The 18,612-nt window shown below is 41.0% G+C and overlaps 1 protein-coding gene and 1 non-coding gene across 6 annotated transcripts in view; one reads left to right on the plus strand and one right to left on the minus strand.

The window, feature by feature from the left end:
* The window catches only part of LHFPL6 (LHFPL tetraspan subfamily member 6), a 234,978-nt gene that overhangs the window by 156,415 nt on the left and 59,951 nt on the right, over positions 1-18,612 (plus strand). The gene's annotated exons all lie outside the window — the stretch shown is intronic.
* LOC114116765 (small nucleolar RNA SNORA48) lies at positions 2,446-2,580 on the minus strand. Its single transcript, XR_003590585.1, has one exon. It is a non-coding gene; the product is annotated as a small nucleolar RNA SNORA48 (small nucleolar RNA).

Below are 18,612 nucleotides of genomic sequence, written 5' to 3' on the forward strand. Positions count from 1 at the left end.
TCCCCATTGTTTCACAGTGGGAACGAACTTTGAACCTTGAACTTGTCAGTCCATTAACATGGGATGTTGCCAAGTGTATGTTCATTTGGAAATGATGATAATTATTGGTGTGAAACATCTGATTTCATACCTTGTAAAACAAAAATTGGAACAGTGGACGGTCATTCACCCAATGAAATCATCTAAATGACACTGAGAATGGTTTTTAAATTCTTTCAATATGTAGGATCAGTCTTAAAGCTGAAATCTGTTTCATCACGGTATGTGTGTGATTAGTAGGTTATGAACCTAAGGCTTAAAGGTTTATGAATTCAACATTCAGCAGAATCTATAAAGAGTAATTTTAAATTATTAGCTGTATTTTGCAGAATCCTTCAAAAGCATCTTTTTAATTGAATTTTAAATCAATAGCAAATATGATATCCAAGCATCACTTGGGGGCATTTTGAAGTTTTACTTTCAGTCTTTCACCTTTTCTCCATGATTGACAGCCTGGTGGTTGGGGACATAGTAGGAAAGCATCACTCGACTTTCTCTGCTTTCTGTGCTATGGGCATCTACACTTGTAATTTAGAATTTCTTCATGATCTGATAGACAGATATTAGATATTGCTACCATCAGCAGGAAGAATGTCCTCCTGGCAAAACAGAAATGATCGAGCACAACTGCTCTTCAATTCTACATCCAAACTGTTCCTTAGTTTTGAGAATTTAAAGACAAGGTATTGCTGTTTATAAGAACAGCACTGTAGGAAAGGAGGAAAGTTTTTTTCCAGGACAAAGTCAAGACTGCAGGGCAAAAACAAACTAGAATTCATGGGAGTTTTTATCTTACCTCTAGTTGTTATTTGCAGCCACATGCCAGGAAGAGCCTCCTTTTCCACCTCTCACCATATTTATGCCCCTCTTTTGATTGAAGTATAGTTGAATTACAATGCTGGGTTAATTTCAGGTGTACAGCAAAGTGGTTAAATATATACATGTACTTATATATATATATACCTTTTCAGATTCTTTTCCATTATAGATTACTACATGTTATTGAGTATAGTTCTCTGAGCTATATACTAAGTACATCCCCTAAGTATCTCTTACAATGAAAGTAAAGATACAGTTCTTTCAAGACTTTCAAATAACCTTTTGAAAGTTTTCTAACTTTAGACAAAGTCCCCTGCCCCTGCCTTTTGCTAAGAGTCCTAAGGGATTTTCTTTCCTCTCCAGATATCACAAAGCTGGCGTCTCCTGTTTTTTGCAAGCCAGCTCTTGGAGGGGTCTTGAGTTATGAAAGTGAAAGTGTTAGTTCCTCGGTCATGTCCAACTCTTTGTGACCCCATGCACTGTAGCCCGCCAGGCTCCTCTGTCCATGGGCTTCTCCAGGCAAGAATACTGGGGTGGGTTGCCATTTCCTCCTCCAGGGGATCTTCCTGACCCAGGGATTGAACCCAAGTCTCCTGCATTCCAGCAGATTCTTTACCATCTGAGCCACCACCTAAGTATAAAAAAATTCCTGTAATTTTGATGTGTTAAAACTGATGGGCTGGGTCCCAGTTTCTGAATGGGAACATTTTCCTCTGTGCTTCCTTTAGAGCAGTTCTTTTAAATGGCAAAGTCTTTTCCCCTAATAATGCTAACAACATTAATTACTACCTATAGAAATAAGACACAAAGGGTGAATGGTCCATTCATCAAATCCACCTAATGGGATTCAAGCTGAGGTACAGATTACACTTTGATGGACTCAGGCATACTCTGTATGTTGACTGCATAGTGACCCAGACCATAGTCTTCAGGCACTGCTGCTGCTGCTGCTAAGTCGCTTCAGTCGTGTCCGACTCTGTGCGACCCCATAGACGGCAGCCCACCAGGCTCCCTGGTCCCTGGGATTCTCCAGGCAAGAACACTGGAGTGGGTTGCCATTTCCTTCTCCAATGCATGAAAGTGGAAAGTGAAAGCGAAGTCGCCCAGTCGTGTCCGACCCTTCGCGACCCTGTGGACTGCAGCCTACGAGGCTCCTCCATCCATGGGATTCCCCAGGCAAGAGCACTGGAGCGGGGTGCCATCGCCTTCTCCTACAGTCTTTGGGAAATACGCCTTATTTCCAAGGGTGTGGTTTACATGAGTGAGGAAGGGAGCTGCAGGGAAACAATGGGTACAGATTCTAGAGAGTCCAGTTTGAAGGAGGCTTGCCTGATAATATAAAGAAAGGTCAGGGCAACTGAGCAGGTGCAAACGCAGCTGGTGATCCAGATTTTCTAGAAACACATAGGCTATTAAGCTGTGTGTTTTGTCTATAAAACCTCTTTGTGCCTTTGGTCACTTTGCTGAGAATCATTGCTCCATTTTTGCTTCTGTGAAAGAAATATTAACAGCTATTAACAGTTAGAAAATGTACTTGGGTTTTAAATATATCTTTTTTTTTCCTTTTTCTTTTTTTTTTTTTTCTTTCCATGTGTCCAGGGCATGAACCAGGCATGGGCACAGAGCAAAAGCCAAGCTGGGATAAACAAGGAGTTGTTTTGTCCTTCATTGATATGAGACAGGTGCCACCAACCAGGTGCCACTCTACCCAGGTCAGGGACATTAAATATATCTTTAGAAAACCTTTTCGTTAATCCTAATCTGTTTTGACAAGCCTCAAATTGGGAAAAAAATCCCCAAGAAACAAAGAAAAATCATTTCTAAATTCCTTGTTGGCAGGGGAATGTATTTTTTTTTAATTTGAGGCTGGTAGTGCAGAACTCATAATGATTAAAAATTTCAATAAAAATTGGGATTTAGGAGGAATTATCAACTTAAACCAGTTTGCCCAAGTGATTAAGAATACAGTAGCTTTAGTGGAAGTTAAAACATTTTAATTAATATGAGAATATGAACTCAACTCTTACTTCACACACAGTGAATGCAGAATTTATTGGCTGTAAAGATTTTTACTGAGAATTTTTTAGTGCATTTCGTTAAATAAGAATTATAATACTTTTCTTCACTTCTGTTTTTAGAGAAGAGGGTAGGAATACCAAATTGGTTTTGAAAGCATTTCATCTAAAGCTGCCTGAAAATGCTCCTCTCTTTCTTTGTTCAGTGATATAAAAGACTTTGACCTCAGATCACTGTGGTCCTAGCCAATGACATCAGTCTCAACTCACTGAAGAGAGGCAATGAAATTATGCTTGTGCTTTGCAAGAAGCAAGATGTCCCAGAGTAGAGAAACAAGCCCTTATTCTGTATAATTTATTCCACATTTAAAAATGTTTGTTCTCTTTTGTAAGCAAGATTGAAGTCAGTATACATAGGAGAATACAAATTGTCCTGGGTTTTATGGGACTGACTCTTTTTTTGGATATGGACCATTTTTAAAGTCTTTATTGAATTTGTTACAATATTCCTTCTGTCTTAACATTTTGGTCTTTTTTTGCCACAAGGCACCTGGGATCTTAGCTCCCTGAGCTGGGATTGAACTTGCACTGCGTGCCTTGGAAGGTGAAGTCTTAACCACTAGACCAGCAGGGAAGTCCCCCATGGGACTGTTTCGATAAACTAAGTGGATAGATTAGCACACTCAAGACTTAAAATCTATACCTGTTGACAAACTGGACTTAATCCATCTCTTATTTCTAGGGGGGAAAAAAAAGAGGGAGCAGAGTAGCACTGCTGAAACCTTTCAGAAATAGCAGATTTGGAATTCTTGGTTGGTCATTGGCAGCATCTTATATATCATTAATTATTGGAATCCCTTTTCCACCTTTACGCTCCCAGGCATCTTACGATGAACATGACTATACAGTCTTCAGGGCTAGTTGACCACAGTGGATAGTTAATGCCAGAGATAACTGAGAGTGTAAATAGGAAAGGCAAAGCTGTTTAAATTCCCAAAGATGAGACAATTATTGTGAGATTTCTGTGACTAAATCAGATATTTTATTTGGATAACTGAAGAAAATGCATAGCTGCTATCTGGAGCTTTGAGGCATTCTGCCTTAATGAGGGTCTTGAGACATCTATCGTTTAAAATGTAGGATAAGCATCAGCTTATTCAAAGTGATATTAGCGCCTACCGTTTTTAATATTCAGCCATGTATATTATAAGGAGATTGCTGGACAAAATGTAAATGCATTTTATTAAAATTTATTTAATAAATTTATTTAAAATCAGGGGGTAATAAAAAAATAAGACACAGCCAGTGCCTTTTAACTCCAGTATTAGTTCTGTTGCATCCTTTCAAAAAAGCTTTAATCTTTTCCTTGAAACTTTTAGGAATCAGAGTATGTCTAGCCAATCGATTATGTAGCTTTGAATCTATTACACTCCATGTGGATAAATGAGAACTCTTAAATTAATTCGTTCTCTAAGTTCACTGTTTAAATATCCCTGCCGCAGTTTTCCCCAAATCTCATGAAAAGCATTAGCAGCTAATTCATCTTTTGCCCCTACATCATCCAGAAAGAAACAAACTCATAGACAGAACCAGCTATAGTTGAAAAGGACTTGTGCATTTCATCCATCCATTCATTACCCATTCATTTATTTTGCCATGAGAGGGTAGAAGTGGGCTGCTGGGGTGGGAAGACTAGTCGCGGGTTTGGTTTTGTTTTAATTTGAGCTTATTTGGGAAGCTGCTGTATAAAGTCACTGGCCTGCTTTTCAAGCAGGTCTGCCAGTGGATTGAGTGCTGCCAGGACTCAAGAATAAATCCTCTTTTTCTCACCCCCATAATGCTCTAAATCTTGCCACAATACTGACTCTATAACTCCAAATCCCATGCCTGCTTCCTTTCTGTCCCTTTCTAAACAGGTTCGGGCTATGAATCGTATGCAGACACAGGGTCCATTTGAAGACTGGGCTGGGCTCCTTGTCACCACCTCACTGAATTGGAATGCAGCCCACGGATTCGCCCCTGCCCTGGCCCCCGAGCTCCCCCCAGGCTGGGCGAGAGTTCATTGATGTGCTGAATATCACAAAGACTTAATTCTGCACTGAAAGGTTAAAAAGAAAGGAAGGGGGAGGGGAAAGGAGAGAGGAATAGAGATGAGGTCTGCAGAGAATGGTTTATTCAGCTAATGAACTTTTGCAGAATGGCTAACAAGGAAGAATTTTTGCTGAAAGAAACTTCGTCATTGATACGACTCCTTTCTTCCTTCTGTTTGCCCTTTCGAGGGAGAGGAAAGTTAAGAGATGCTAGGGATTAAATGATAGACGGGTACAGAAAGAAGTGTTTTATAAAAGCAAAGCAAGATATCTCACTTTGGCTTCAGTTTATGCTTGTAGGAAGGGAAGCCTCTCGCGGATTCCCCCTTGCAGCCCTTGTCTCATCTAATATTATGCAGCGAGCAGCTCGGACCCAATTTAGCCTTGTCAATCCACACACAAGCCAAAGTCAAGGGATTCCCACAGATTCTCTTGCAACAGACACTGCCTTTGGGGAGAATGACTGAGTAGTCAGTCTTTATGGTAAAACACAGTCTCATTCTCCAAAGGGTATGAATAAGCCAGAGTGATTTCACAGCAAAGAAAAGAAACAGATAAGAAGCATAATGGAAAACAACATTGTCTATTCCAGCTTTGTTTCTTCCTGAAGTTGAGAGGAGTTTCCATACACCCTTGGGCTTTTCTAGATTTGTAATAACCTGAGTTCTAGGCAAGGTGAGAAGAAATCTGTAAATGACACTTTAAAACAAAAATGTCTTCACCTTTATGAAAATAACCTCATGTGCTTGTGCAAAACATATTCATCGTTTCAATGCCTGCCTGTGACAAATGTTTATATACCTATTATAGGCAATGAGATTAAAAAAAAAAAATGGTGCTGGGACTAGCAGTACGGAGGTTTTAACAACTTGAGGAAGCAAATTTGATTTGCATGCCATTTACAAATGATTTCTAACACCCCTGACACCAGAGTTATAAAAGTTTAAAAATTGCACGATGGCTTTACAACCTTCCTGTATTTGATTTATGTTCGCACACACTGTAAAAGAGAGAAAGCTGGCACTTTCTCTTCCTTCTTATAACTAAATAATGCATCACACATTAAATAGGTGAATCTGGTTCTGCTGTTCTTCAGACTTCTGACTTTATCACCCAAGTATTGAGGTTGTAGGGAAAAGGAGAAAAGGTTGTAGATGGGAGAAGAGAGAAAACCTTTTATTCTCCATCCTTTTATCCTTTAAACTGTACAGTCACAGGTATCATTATGTAGCACCCCAGTTGGACAGTGTTGATGACCTCTGCCTTCAGTTGAGAAGATGTAGAGTAAGTGAACCGGCCAACTAATGTGATGAACACAATATTCTTTAAGGCTATCTCCCCCGATTTTTTTCATTTTAGCGTTTTAAGGTTTATTTGTCCATTCAGCAAATAAGTGCCGCGCGTCTATAATGTGTCAGGCATTGTCCTAGACCTTTGGGTAGATGAATAGAAAAAACAGATAAAGATACCATAGAGCCTGATTCTGGTTGTTCAGATTTTTCCCCCAGATCTTTTCAATAGTCATAATCCTAGCAAAGACTTTAGCTAATACTGATTTTTATTTACCGTCCCCACTGTGGTTTATGTTTACTCAATGCTCTGCTTTCAGAGGTTGGCACACGTATGTAAATGAAAGTGAAAGTGTTAGTCGCTCAGTCGTGTCCATCTCTTTGCAACCCCATGGACTCTAGGCTCCTCTGTCCATGGAATTCTCCAAGTGAGAATACTGGAGTGGGTAGCCATTCCCTTCTCCAGGGGATCTTCCCGACCCAGGGATCAAACCTGGGTCTTCTGCATTGTAGGCAGATTCTTTACTGTCTGAGCCACCATGTATGCAAGCGTATATGCATAATTTCACCCACTGGACATTTCTTCAACCTACATCCATTCCTTTCCCATTAAACACTTCCCATGGGCAGCGGAATAGAGAAGTGAAATCTGAAAGGTGTTTCTAGTCCTTATTCTGTTAACTACCTAATATCAAATAGGGCTTCCCATGTGGCTCAGCTGGTAAAGAATCCGCCTGCAATGCGGGAGACCTGGGTTCAATCCCTGGGTTGGGAAGATCCCCTGGAGAAGGGAAAGCCTACCCACTCCAGTATTCTGGCCTGTAGAATTCCATGTACTATACAGTCCATGGGGTTGCGAAGAGTCGGATACAACTGAGGGGCTTTCACTTCAAAATCAAATATCCACTCAAGCTAGGTAATACTGTTTTCTTTTCTCCCCTATTTCTTTAGTGTTTTTACTAAAGGTCAGGGAGACAAATTGACTACCAATGGGAAACGGTTGACAAGAGTCAAATTCAGCCCTTAGACTGTGGAGCTTGGCTGCTTGTTTTATTTATTGTCCCATTCATTTAGTCTTCACCCAATAGATTTTTGGATATTGCAAACTATATACCAGACCCTGACCATTCGCTATGGAGAGCAAGGATAAACCAGACAGCCGTGGCCTCTGGAATTCAGTCTGGTGGGGAACCAAGATGCTTCTTTGCAAACACAGTTCAGGACTTAAGTGTTCTTTCAGCTGATCTTTGTATTCTTTCGAGACTTTTATGGCAAGTTGCCCCTGCCATCAGAGGAATCCACCAGGAACATATTGATTACAGATTTGAGTTGTCTGGCACGTATGTACACACGCTGCCTGCACGCACATACACACTTACACACACGCACCAAGATTTCTTTTCCCCCAACTTTACTGAGCTACTTTTCCTTCTACTGTCTGGTGAGACAACACAGTGATATGCAAGCCTTTCAGAAATCGGGCGAGATTCCTGGCCAACTGAATTATTTCATTCTACACTCTGTGTCAGTTCCTGGAAATTAACAATAGACCGTTTCACATTGGTCTTTGATCCCACCAGCTCAGTCATGGTATTTTTCCAGATGTTTCCGCCTTGGGTTGCTATTACAAAAAGCACAGGCCAAGTTGGCCTGTAGCAGGGCTGAGGTATTTGCTTTTTTTGCAAAATGACCTGATCATGTGCTACTCAGGGGTTAGCGGAGGGAGACACCCAGACTTTAACATCTGAATGGTCCCTTGAATTATAAGTGTTTTTAAAGAAAAATACCATGCCCAGTATAGAGACAAAAACATTGATTTGGCCTGATTCTAGCAACTTGGTTATGCTTTGAAAAAAGTTAACATGCTGTTTTCTCTCAGTTTACTGTACCCCAAATGGTCTAACATTCCCAAGAATCTAAATGCCAATAAGCATGGAGAAAACCCTCAACTGCCAAGAGATTATGCCCTTTAGGTGTTTGGGCAGAGATGAGACAAATAATTGGCATTATTATGCCCTTTGTTATGATTTCATAAACAAACATTTCATAGCACGATATAGCACAAATGACAAGAAATGAGCCCACAGCAAAAGGGGCTTGAAGCCTTCAGTGTGAAATTTGCTTCATTGCACCAGAACAAGTGACCCAAGTGTCCCGAGAGAGAGCCCATGCCAGCAAGAGCAGGGGACCCTGTGCTCGCTGCACTCTAGTCAACACTGACCTTGAAGACACTATCTTTTTTGCCCCCTTGTGCAGCATATGGGATTTTAGTTTCCCCACCAGGGATCGAACATAGTCCCCTGCATTGGATGCACAGAGTTTTAACCAATGGACCACCAGGAACCCCTAGGACATTTTTAGATGTACTGAAGCACGTGCCCTAAAGTTTAGTATGAAAGAGTAAAAGCAATTTCTCGAAAGATGACAAGAACCAGTCCCTCGAGAAGTTCCCGCTGAACAGTGGCCTAAATTTGACTCTAGAAAGAGTAATGAGGATGCATATGTTGTATGAATGTTGACACTTCCATTCTCACAACTGATGCTTATTTTATTAAGGCTTTCTGATGTGACTCTGGCTAATACTCACACAAAACTGAGCTTAATTTCTAGGTAGGAAGTACCTTTTTAGATGCCTATATACCCTGTGAAGAAAGCTGAGCACTGAAGAATTGATGCTTTTGAACTGTGGTGTTGGAGAAGACTCTTGAGAGTCCCTTGGACTGCAAGGAGATCCAACCAGTCCATTCTGAAGGAGATCAGCCCTGGGTGTTCTTTGGAAGGACTGATGCTAAAGCTGAAACTCCAATACTTGGGCCACCTCATGCGAAGAGTTGACTCATTGGAAAAGACTCTGATGCTGGGAGGGATTGGGGGCAGGAGGAGAAGGGGATGACAGAGGATGAGATGGCTGGATGGCATCACCGACTCGATGGACATGAGACTGAGTGAACTCCGGGAGTTGGTGATGGACAGGGAGGCCTGGCGTGCTGCGATTCATGGGGTCACAAAGAGTTGGACACGACTGAGTGACTGAACTGAACTGAACTGACTGATACCCTATAATCTATCATTCCAGTCCTAGATATATTTCAGACAGCAATATGTAGTTATGTGCATGAAAAGACATGTAGGAGAATATTCATAGAAGCATCTTTTGTACCAAAGAAAAAATGGAAACTATCAAAAGACCTTTCAACAGTAAAGTGGATAACTTGTAGTATATTCCCAATGGCATGCCATGCAGCAATTACAATAAACAAATTACTGTGATGGTCAACCATATGGATGACATAAACATCTTACAAACAATGTTGAAGGAAAGAAACCATAACAAAAGAGCCCAAAATTTATGATTCCATTCATATCAGTACAAAGTCAGGCAAACCAATCTATTCTATTTAAAGTTAGGATAATGGTTACCCTGGGATAGGGTGGTGATTAAAGAGGAGCAGAAGAATGCTTCTGAGGTGCCAGTCATATTTTGTTTTTTAACCTGAGTAAAGATTGTTGTTTTGTCGCTAAGTCAAGGCCAACTCTTTTGCAATCCCATGGAGTATAACCTATGCCAGGCCCTCTGTCCGTGGGATTCTTCAGGCAAGCATACTGCAATGGGTTGCCATTTCCTACTCCAAGGGATCTTCCCAACCCCGGATTGAAGCCCCCTCTCCTACATTGGCAGGCAGATTCTTTACCGCTGAGCCACCTGGGAAGCCCAAGTAAAGGTTATGAGGTGATATTGACTTTATGAAAATTCTTTGATCCCTGCCCTTGTGTGCGTACTTTTTGATAGGCATGTTAGATTCAATATACTTGTAAAAATGCAAATACTTTTTCACCTAGTAAAGAAAGTAGCAACAGAAAGACTCCGTTCGGACATATGGGTTGGCTAAAAAGTTTCTTGGGGTTTTAACATAGCATCTTATGGAAAAATCCAAACAAATTTTTGGCCAAACCAATACTTTAAAAAAGACATAAATTAGCTCAGGATATGAAGATAAGATGGTTGGATGGCCTCACCAATTCGATGGACGTGAGTTTGAGCAAGTTCCGGGAGTTAGTGATGGGCAGGGAAGCCCGGCGTGCTGCAGTCCATGGGGTCACAAAGAGTCTGACACGAGTGAGCGACTGAACTGAACTGATGAAGTTTAAATAAAAACTAATTTTGTGACTATTCAAGTCTCATTTTCTTACTTTAAATGGTAGAATATTCTCCTGAGTACACATTAGTGTGGATATATTTTTTAGTTATTACTTGGCTAGCAGCTCTTTGAAGAGTTGGCATTAAACACTGTGGAAAATTTTGTGGATAAAATGAATAGCAAAAGCCATTTTTCCTCCCTAAAATATTCCAGATCTCTTTGATTAGATATTCTCTCTCCCTTCTTTGAAACCCCACAATATTTTGTATTCCTCTTAGTGATACGTGGACTACCTTGGATGCTTAGTCACTCAGTCGGGCCTGACTCTTTATGATCCCTATGAACTGTAGCCCACCAGACTCCTCTGTCCATGGGACTTTCCAGGCAAGATTAGTGGAGTGGGTTGCCATTTCCTTGTATAACAGTTAATTTTATAAACCCAAATGTCATTCATCTATCACAGAATCTCCTGTGATATTCTGGAGACAGGCAGTGTGCACCAGTGCCCAACTGCATGGGTTCAAGACCCCTCTCTGTCCCTTGTCAATGGTGTAAGTTTGGGTCAACACGGTCTCTCTGTGCTTCTCTCCTTATTTATAAAGTGGTGGGGATATTGTAGCAGCTGTTTCCTAGGGTTATTATAAACATTTAAAGAATTTAGTGCATAAGATTCTGAGAACAGTTCCAGACGCAGAGTTCAGTCATTCTTAGCTGCTATTTCTGTCAGGGTATCATGATTCCTGTCATGATTCCTAAATGAGGAAAAGGAAAGAACAAAATTCAGAAGATCTAGGAGTAGACCAAACTTCTGTCTGCTAATTCCCAAACACAACTTTCTTTCTCAGCTATTCTGCAAATACAGCATGTTGATCACTTGTAGCTCAGTGTATGCAAACTGTTCTCATTTAGTCTGGTCATGTACAATTATTAGGTTCTTTTGGGAAATATTGACAGTCTCCTGATTCAGTTACGTAGGCTTCTGTTGTTTAGTCGCTAAGCTGTGTCCATTTCTTTTCAACCCCATAAACTGCAGCACGCCAGGCTTCCCTGTCCTTCGCTATCTCCCCGAGTTTGCTCAAACTCATGTCCATGGTGTCAGTGATGATCCAACCATTTCGTCCTCTGTCGTCCCCTTCTCCTCTTGCCCTGAATCTTTCCCAGCATCAGGGTCTTTTCCAGTGAGTCAGCTCTTCGCATCAAGTGGCCAAAGTGTTGGAGCTTCAGCCTCAGTCCTTCCAATAAATATTCAGGGTTGATTTCCTTTAGGTTTGACTAGTTTGATCATTTTGCTGTCTAAGGGACTCGCAAGAGTCTTCTCAAACACCACAGTTCAAAAGCATCAATTCTTTGGCGCTCAGCCTTCTTTATGGTCTAACTCTCACATCTGTACACGACTACTGGAAAAACCGTAGCTTTGACTATACAGACCTGTGTTGGCAAAGTGATATCTCTGCTTTTTAATACAGTGTCTGTGTTTGTCATGGCTTTTCTGAATAATTATTAGGTTCTTTTATAGAAATATTGACCATGTCTCCTGATTCAGTTACGTGTTAGTGTTAATATGTGTAATGGATGAAACGCAATAAAAATTTATTCCTAGCTCCCATTATGGTCCAAGTAAATGTTACTTGACAGCTTCCCTAGAATGACTCAAGGACCCAGGCTCCTTTCGTACGGGTACCATTCCCTGAGCCTCAGCTACCCCTATATCCACTTGACACAAGGAGGAAAAGAGCCCAGAGGTGCTGCACTGATTTTTTAAAGGCCATGATATGCCTTTAATGGCCCACATTATTACTCTCATATTCCTTGGACTAGACTTCAGCTGATGCCTAGTCAGCTGATGCCCACATCCAACTGAAGGTGGGCTGGCAAATGTTACTGAAGTGTATGCCCCAGAAGGGGAAACTGAATTTTGCAAACAACTAGCTATGTTTGCTAGAATTTAGAGGTAGGTAAGGGTTTTAGCTCTCCACCTGATGGCCCCACTACGGATATAGCAGCAAATTAGCACAGTGTTTTATACTAGCACATATATTTACTAGCCATCAGGCCCTTAAATGATAGTGTCTTTTCATCAGAATCCCAGCTCTCCATCCTTATAGGTGTTTCCATCATGGCTGATATGAAGGAATGAGTCCCCTTGAAATAAACACAACATTATTCTAGGGCCAAGACTTCAGTTAACCTGAGAGATGAATTCAGGCACCCGAAGTGCTGTGAATCCTGCCTGGATATAGCACTCTTCTGGAACCAAGTCACAGGAGCCAATTCAGAGAGTATACCCGCCATAGATAAGTAGATTCTTCTAGATTCTTCTACCATGCATACCTAAGAATGAAGACTGTCTCTCTCTTCTAGCCAATCTGAATACCTTGAAGCACCAGCCATTTCACTAACAGAACCCCCACCTCTTACATCCACTTTGTCAATTATAAAACATCCTAAGGTTAGTAGACCGTAAAAAAGGCTGAGCACTGAAGAACTGATGCTTTTGAATTGTGGTACTGGAGAGGACTCTTGACAGTCCTTTGGACAGCAAGGAGATCAAACCAGTCAGTCCTAAAGAAAATCAGCCCTGAATACTGATTGGAAGGACTGCAGCTGAAGCTCCAAAACTTTGGCCACGTGATGCAAACAGCCAACTCATTGTGAAAGATACTGATGCTGGGGGAGATAGAAGGCAGGAGGAGAAGGGGGTGACAGAGGTTGAGATGATTGGATGGCATCATGGACTCAATGGACATCAGTATAAGCAAACTCAGAGAAATAGTGAAGGACAGGGAAGCCAGGCGTGCTGCAGTTTATGGGGTGGCAACGAGTCAGACATGACCGAGCAACTAAATAGCAACAACATCTAAGCTTAGCGTAGAGGGAAAAGGAGTGACAACAAGCCTGTAGCAGCCACCCCGGAAGGTGGCCTTTTGAGCAAACACAAGCTAACTACAGTTGAAGTGTATATTCTTAGTTAAAGCAACCAGTTGCCCTAGGGTGTAGAGGGTTTACTCACCCTTAAACATGTTGTACAGCCCATGCAAAAATGTTTATTATAGGCAACAAAACATTATGAAAAATAAATTTAGCCTTTTATTCAAATATCTCTAAGACATTCACCTGTAAAGTTTTCCCTATAATATGCCACTTCTTTGTAATTCTTTGATTTAATGTGGAATAGGTGAAATACTGCATGCTGACTGGAAGCCAAGTAGCTTGCTATGCTGTGGGAAAGTTATTGTCAGTTCCTGCCATTGTTTGTTTTTCTTCAGAGTTTGGTAAGTGCATCTCACTTCTCTCAAGGCTTCCCTGGTTAGTCAGATGGTAAAGAATCTGCCTGCAAAGCAAGAGACCTGGCTTTGATCCCTGGGTCCAGAAGATTTCCTGGAGAAGGGAATGGCAACCCACTCCAGTATTCTTGCCTGGAGAATTCCATGGACAAAAGAGCCTGGTTGGCTACAGTCCATGAGATCACAGAGTCGGACACGACTTAGCAACTAACACTTTGACTTTTCACTCTTCACTCTCTAAAGCTTTTAACCATTTCTTCCCAGAAGAGAAATTCGAGGCGTTAAGGCAAAATTATTGGGTTCAAGATCTGTTTGCTTTTCAAAACCCAGAATCAGTAACTGAGTTAAACTTGATGCCCAAAGAAGAGAATGAATGATCGTAGTTCAGTTCTTCATATACATTGAAGCATGATTATGAAACATTAAGTTTATCAGCATTGTGAATTAAGATAGAGGAAGACTTTGGTTTGCTAAGTCAAAAGAGTGTCCTGCTGTTATTACCATTCACAGCAACTAGTTTGTGTGAACTAGGGTTTTCAGCCTTAATCCAGTGAAAAACCAAGGAGAGGAATGGATTGAATGGTGCGGCAGATATGCAGGTAGCATTATCCTCCTGTGTTCCAGACTGGAATGGACTTACACACAGGCAGGCGCGCTCACCATGGTAAATCTTACCTGGTTTTTGTTCTTGCCTTTTGTATTTTGTGATGGGCTTCCCAGTTGGCTCAGCGGTAAAGAATCTAGCTGCCAAATCAGGAGCTGCAGGAGATGCAGGTTCAATTCCTGGGTCAGGAAGATCCTCTAGGGGAGGAAATGGCCACCCATTCCACCGTTCTTGCTTGGGAAATCTCACTGAGAGAGGAGCCTGGTGTGCCACAGTCCATGGGGTCGCAAAGAGTTGGACACAACTGAGAGACTGAGCATGCACATTTTGTGATACTCTTCTGTGTTAAGTATTAATGTGGCATTGTATGTGATAAGTTTATGTTTTTATGTTTGTTATATTTACATACTAATAGAATCATAATGTCATTCAAAAATAGATTCATGGGGGGACAATGATTTCCTGATTCAATAACCTTCAGAAAAGAAGGAAGTAAAGAAAATGTTAACATTCTTCTGAGACTTTGCCCTCGGAAAACATCCGGAAGCCACTATGTGCTGATTGATCATCCCAGTGGGGGTGTCCTCTGAGTGGTTTTGTACAAAATACTTGAGTTTAGGTTATGCTACATGGAGCCACACCTCCTTGAGATGCGGGAAGTGTCTGTTTGTGAATGTTATTCATCCTCTTTTTTCCCAGATACAGGAAAATTCTTATCTTTCAGGATGATTTTTTGTTAGTTTTGTGTTCTTGTTGCTGATGAGAGGTGGGGAAATTCAGTGTCCCTGAAATGATATTTGAAGTGATGTTTTCTAGCTCCTTAACAGAGGGTTCATTTCTAAGTTGCAGTGTTTGTTTTTAAGTGCCGTGGTGGGGTTCCCAGGGAATACTGGAGACCACCCTACTTGTGCTGGGGGCAGTTATCTTCATAGTCTGTGGTTTTCACCATGGCGATGGGAATAGAATTTTTAGCTCTTGGAGCTCTTCTGCATTCTTAAGTAAGCTTGCATAATACTGCTGGGGACAAAGCAATTGCCTGCTTGAAAGCCACGTGAATGAATAAATTTGGTCTCGGGATTTTTGAACTGTTGTGAAAGACTTTTTGTTTCTTGACTTCTTTCTTTTTCAAAATCACAGAAAATGTTTTCTTCAGATGATGTCCTTATTAACCAAAATGTGATGTGTGATTCAGCTAGGTAGACAGTTTTAGCACATAAACCTGTAGATGAAATTCTTGGGTATCTGAACAATGATTTCCAGTCTGTAAAAATCTTTTAAGAATTTTAATCTTAAGTAGAAGTTCCCATTCTAGACATTTTCTTGACACTTGATACTGAGTAAGCTTCAGGACAGGATTCTTCTGTCGGGAACAGAAACGATAAACTGTCTAGAACCTGGCTTAGGGATTCTGCCATACTATTAAATAGCATTGAGGAATGTTGAGTTGTTCTTTTTCTAGAAGATGACTAATGCCAAAAAGAAGCCTATTGTTATAGAACAAATTATTTTGGATTGCCTTTTTTTTTTTGGTCACATTATTTCTTTTCTAACCAAGTACCAGTTTTAAAGACCATTAGCCAAAGATCCTTCTGGTGTTTTATCCAAATGACTTAATGGTTACTTTAGGAAATGCATAGAGCTATTGTATATGTTGAACCTGTCATGTTGCAAACAGAAGTGGAGTCTGGCTGCCCAATAAACAGGCCAGGTTGGTGGAAAGGAAAATTTGCTTTATTTTGGATTCTGGCAACCAGGGGATGGGGGAACTGGGTGGACATCTGTCCAAAGCCCGACTCTCCCCAAATCCTGACAATCAGGGAACAAGAACTTTTATCGACAGAGGGAGGGGGTCACATGTAGAAGCAACACAGTCAGCTCTGGCAGTCATCTGGAAATTCATCTTCAGTGGTCTGACCAGCGTCATCTTGATTGTTCTAAATACAGTTAATCTTCAGTACCAGGCTTGGTTTGTTCCCATTTCCTTGAGGCCAGTTCTCAGAATTGTGGTAGCTCAGGGCTACAGTCTGGTCAATATATAGTTAATTTCTTCCACCTGGTGAGGGTTTCAGTATAAGGCAGCTCACAGGATGAGGCTCAGAATATTATCTATAGCTCTTGAGAAGGAACTAAAGGTCCTTGGCTTTGCTCAGTGAGTACAGTATTACTATTTGCTTGCCTTTGACTGTTTTCCTTTGTTTCTGTATTTTCTCACTTCTCTGATTAAACTTCAGAGAAGGCAATGGCACCCTACTCCAGCACTCTTGCCTGGCAAATCCCATGAACAGAGGAGCCTGGAAGGCTGCAGTCCATGGGGTCTCTAAGAGTCAGACAGGACTGAGCGACTTCCCTTTCACTTTTCACTTTCATGCATTGGAGAAGGAAATGGCAACCCACTCCAGTGTTCTTGCCTGGAGAATCCCAGGGACGGGGGAGCATGGTGGGCTGCCATCTATGGGGTCACACAGAGTCAGACACGACTGAAGTGACTTAGCAGCGGCAACCGATTAAACTTATTCTTTGGCTAAATTGTTTCCATAGACAGAAGGCAGGCTTGAGGACATGGAGTACAAGGACCATGAGACCCTGCTCCATTTCAGTGTTAAATTGTGTATGGTGGAAGGTACTTAGTAAGGACCACTTGGTCCAAAAACATAAATGAGTCTCCAAAGTGCATCAGGGCTTAGAAGAGTATGATAACAAAAAATGCCCATTGATGCCAGTCATGTATAATATCTCAGTCGTTCTCAGTTTGGAATATAAAGTATTTAGGTATCAGGTCAAATAAACTCAGAAGATGTCTTGCAGAGAAAACCTACTTTGAATTATAAATCGAAAACCATTGTGGCTTATAGATCTAAGTGATGCTGTGAAAGTCACCTGCTTCAGACTACAAATTCCCCATATTTTAGGGTGCATTAGGTCACTTTCCAACTATGGAACACCCTAACTTACATTGCTGTGATGGGCTTTTTATAAAACAATAAGGCTATTTGAGGCGGAATAAGACAAATGAGAAGTCCTTGTTTTCTTAAAGTCAACCAATTTAGCCAGTTCAAAGAAATCATGACACAAACTCCTCCTCCTTCCCATTACTATTAAAAATAATTTCTACACTTTGTTTCTGGTCATTTCCCTGGAAGCACCAAACGAACTGACTTGCTGTTTTGAAATTGACAGGCAGTGTCTTTGTGACAAGGCATCAGCTTGTTGTCAGTCATGGTCTAGTTGTATTTGAACTTGATTTTTATTTTTCAATGAGTATCACTTTTCAACTTTTTATAAAAGATCAATCTGCACCTCAGTTTAAAGGCAAAGAACACATTTTTTTTAATGTGTTTCAGAGCATTATTGTTAGAGCGTTTCAGTTTCCTATTATGAGAACTGAAAATTCTCTGGGTACTTATAATTGGCTATAGGCAAGCACTAATTCTGAAAGATCTGTAAAAGTGACCAAATAAATTATACTTAATTAAAATGGTTCTACCAGGAACTCTGTAGCATTGTTTTTAATTTGAATATGAAAAGATGTCTACATTACTACAGCATAATTCCCTTGCCTTAGGGTCTGCTAGTCTGGGCTGAGATTTCTGCCTGTTTCGGGTAGTTTATCTTCGTCTACTGATTAGGCCATCAAGATGTGGTTCTAAATAAAAAGCAATTTCAATTTCTATAACTGACTTGTAAATAAGTTTACCTAAAACTCAGCTATTTCTCCGCATAATTGAATAGTTTATTCAATAGTTTTTTGACATACTTAAGATTGCATGTATATTATGTTTGCTTTCTTAATTTCCAATTGTATTTCAAGAGGGTTTTGAGATAGCTAAATACAAACATCCTGATTTATCCTGTGGCAAGTACAAAGATAAATAAGTCGCCTCTGCCATCCACTTCCACACTTGGTTATTATGCAGAAGGAAAGGACAATACCAGACACTGTGTTCCAGATGGGAATCTGCCACCTTCCATGCATTCTCGGAAAGGAAATGCCTCTGTTTCTTTCCAAAAGCATCCAGTACTGTTTGCTGCTACTGCTAAGTCGCTTCAGTCGTGTCCGACTCTGTGAGACCCCATAGACGGCAGCCCACCAGGCTCCTCTGTCTCTGGGATTCTCCAGGCAAGAACACTGGAGTGGGTTGCCATTTCCTTCTCCAGTGCATGAAAGTGAAAAGTGAAAGTGAAGTTGCTCAATCATGCCCGACTCTTAGAGACCCCATGGACTGCAGCCTACCAGGCTCCTCTGTCCATGGGATTTTCCAAGCAAGAGTACTGGAGTGGGTTGCCATTGCCTTCTCCCCAGTACTGTTTATCTGACTCTAATAATTGGGTTGTT

This window comes from Ovis aries, chromosome 10, assembly GCF_016772045.2.
Source record: "Ovis aries strain OAR_USU_Benz2616 breed Rambouillet chromosome 10, ARS-UI_Ramb_v3.0, whole genome shotgun sequence".
Lineage (NCBI taxonomy): Eukaryota > Metazoa > Chordata > Mammalia > Artiodactyla > Bovidae > Ovis > Ovis aries.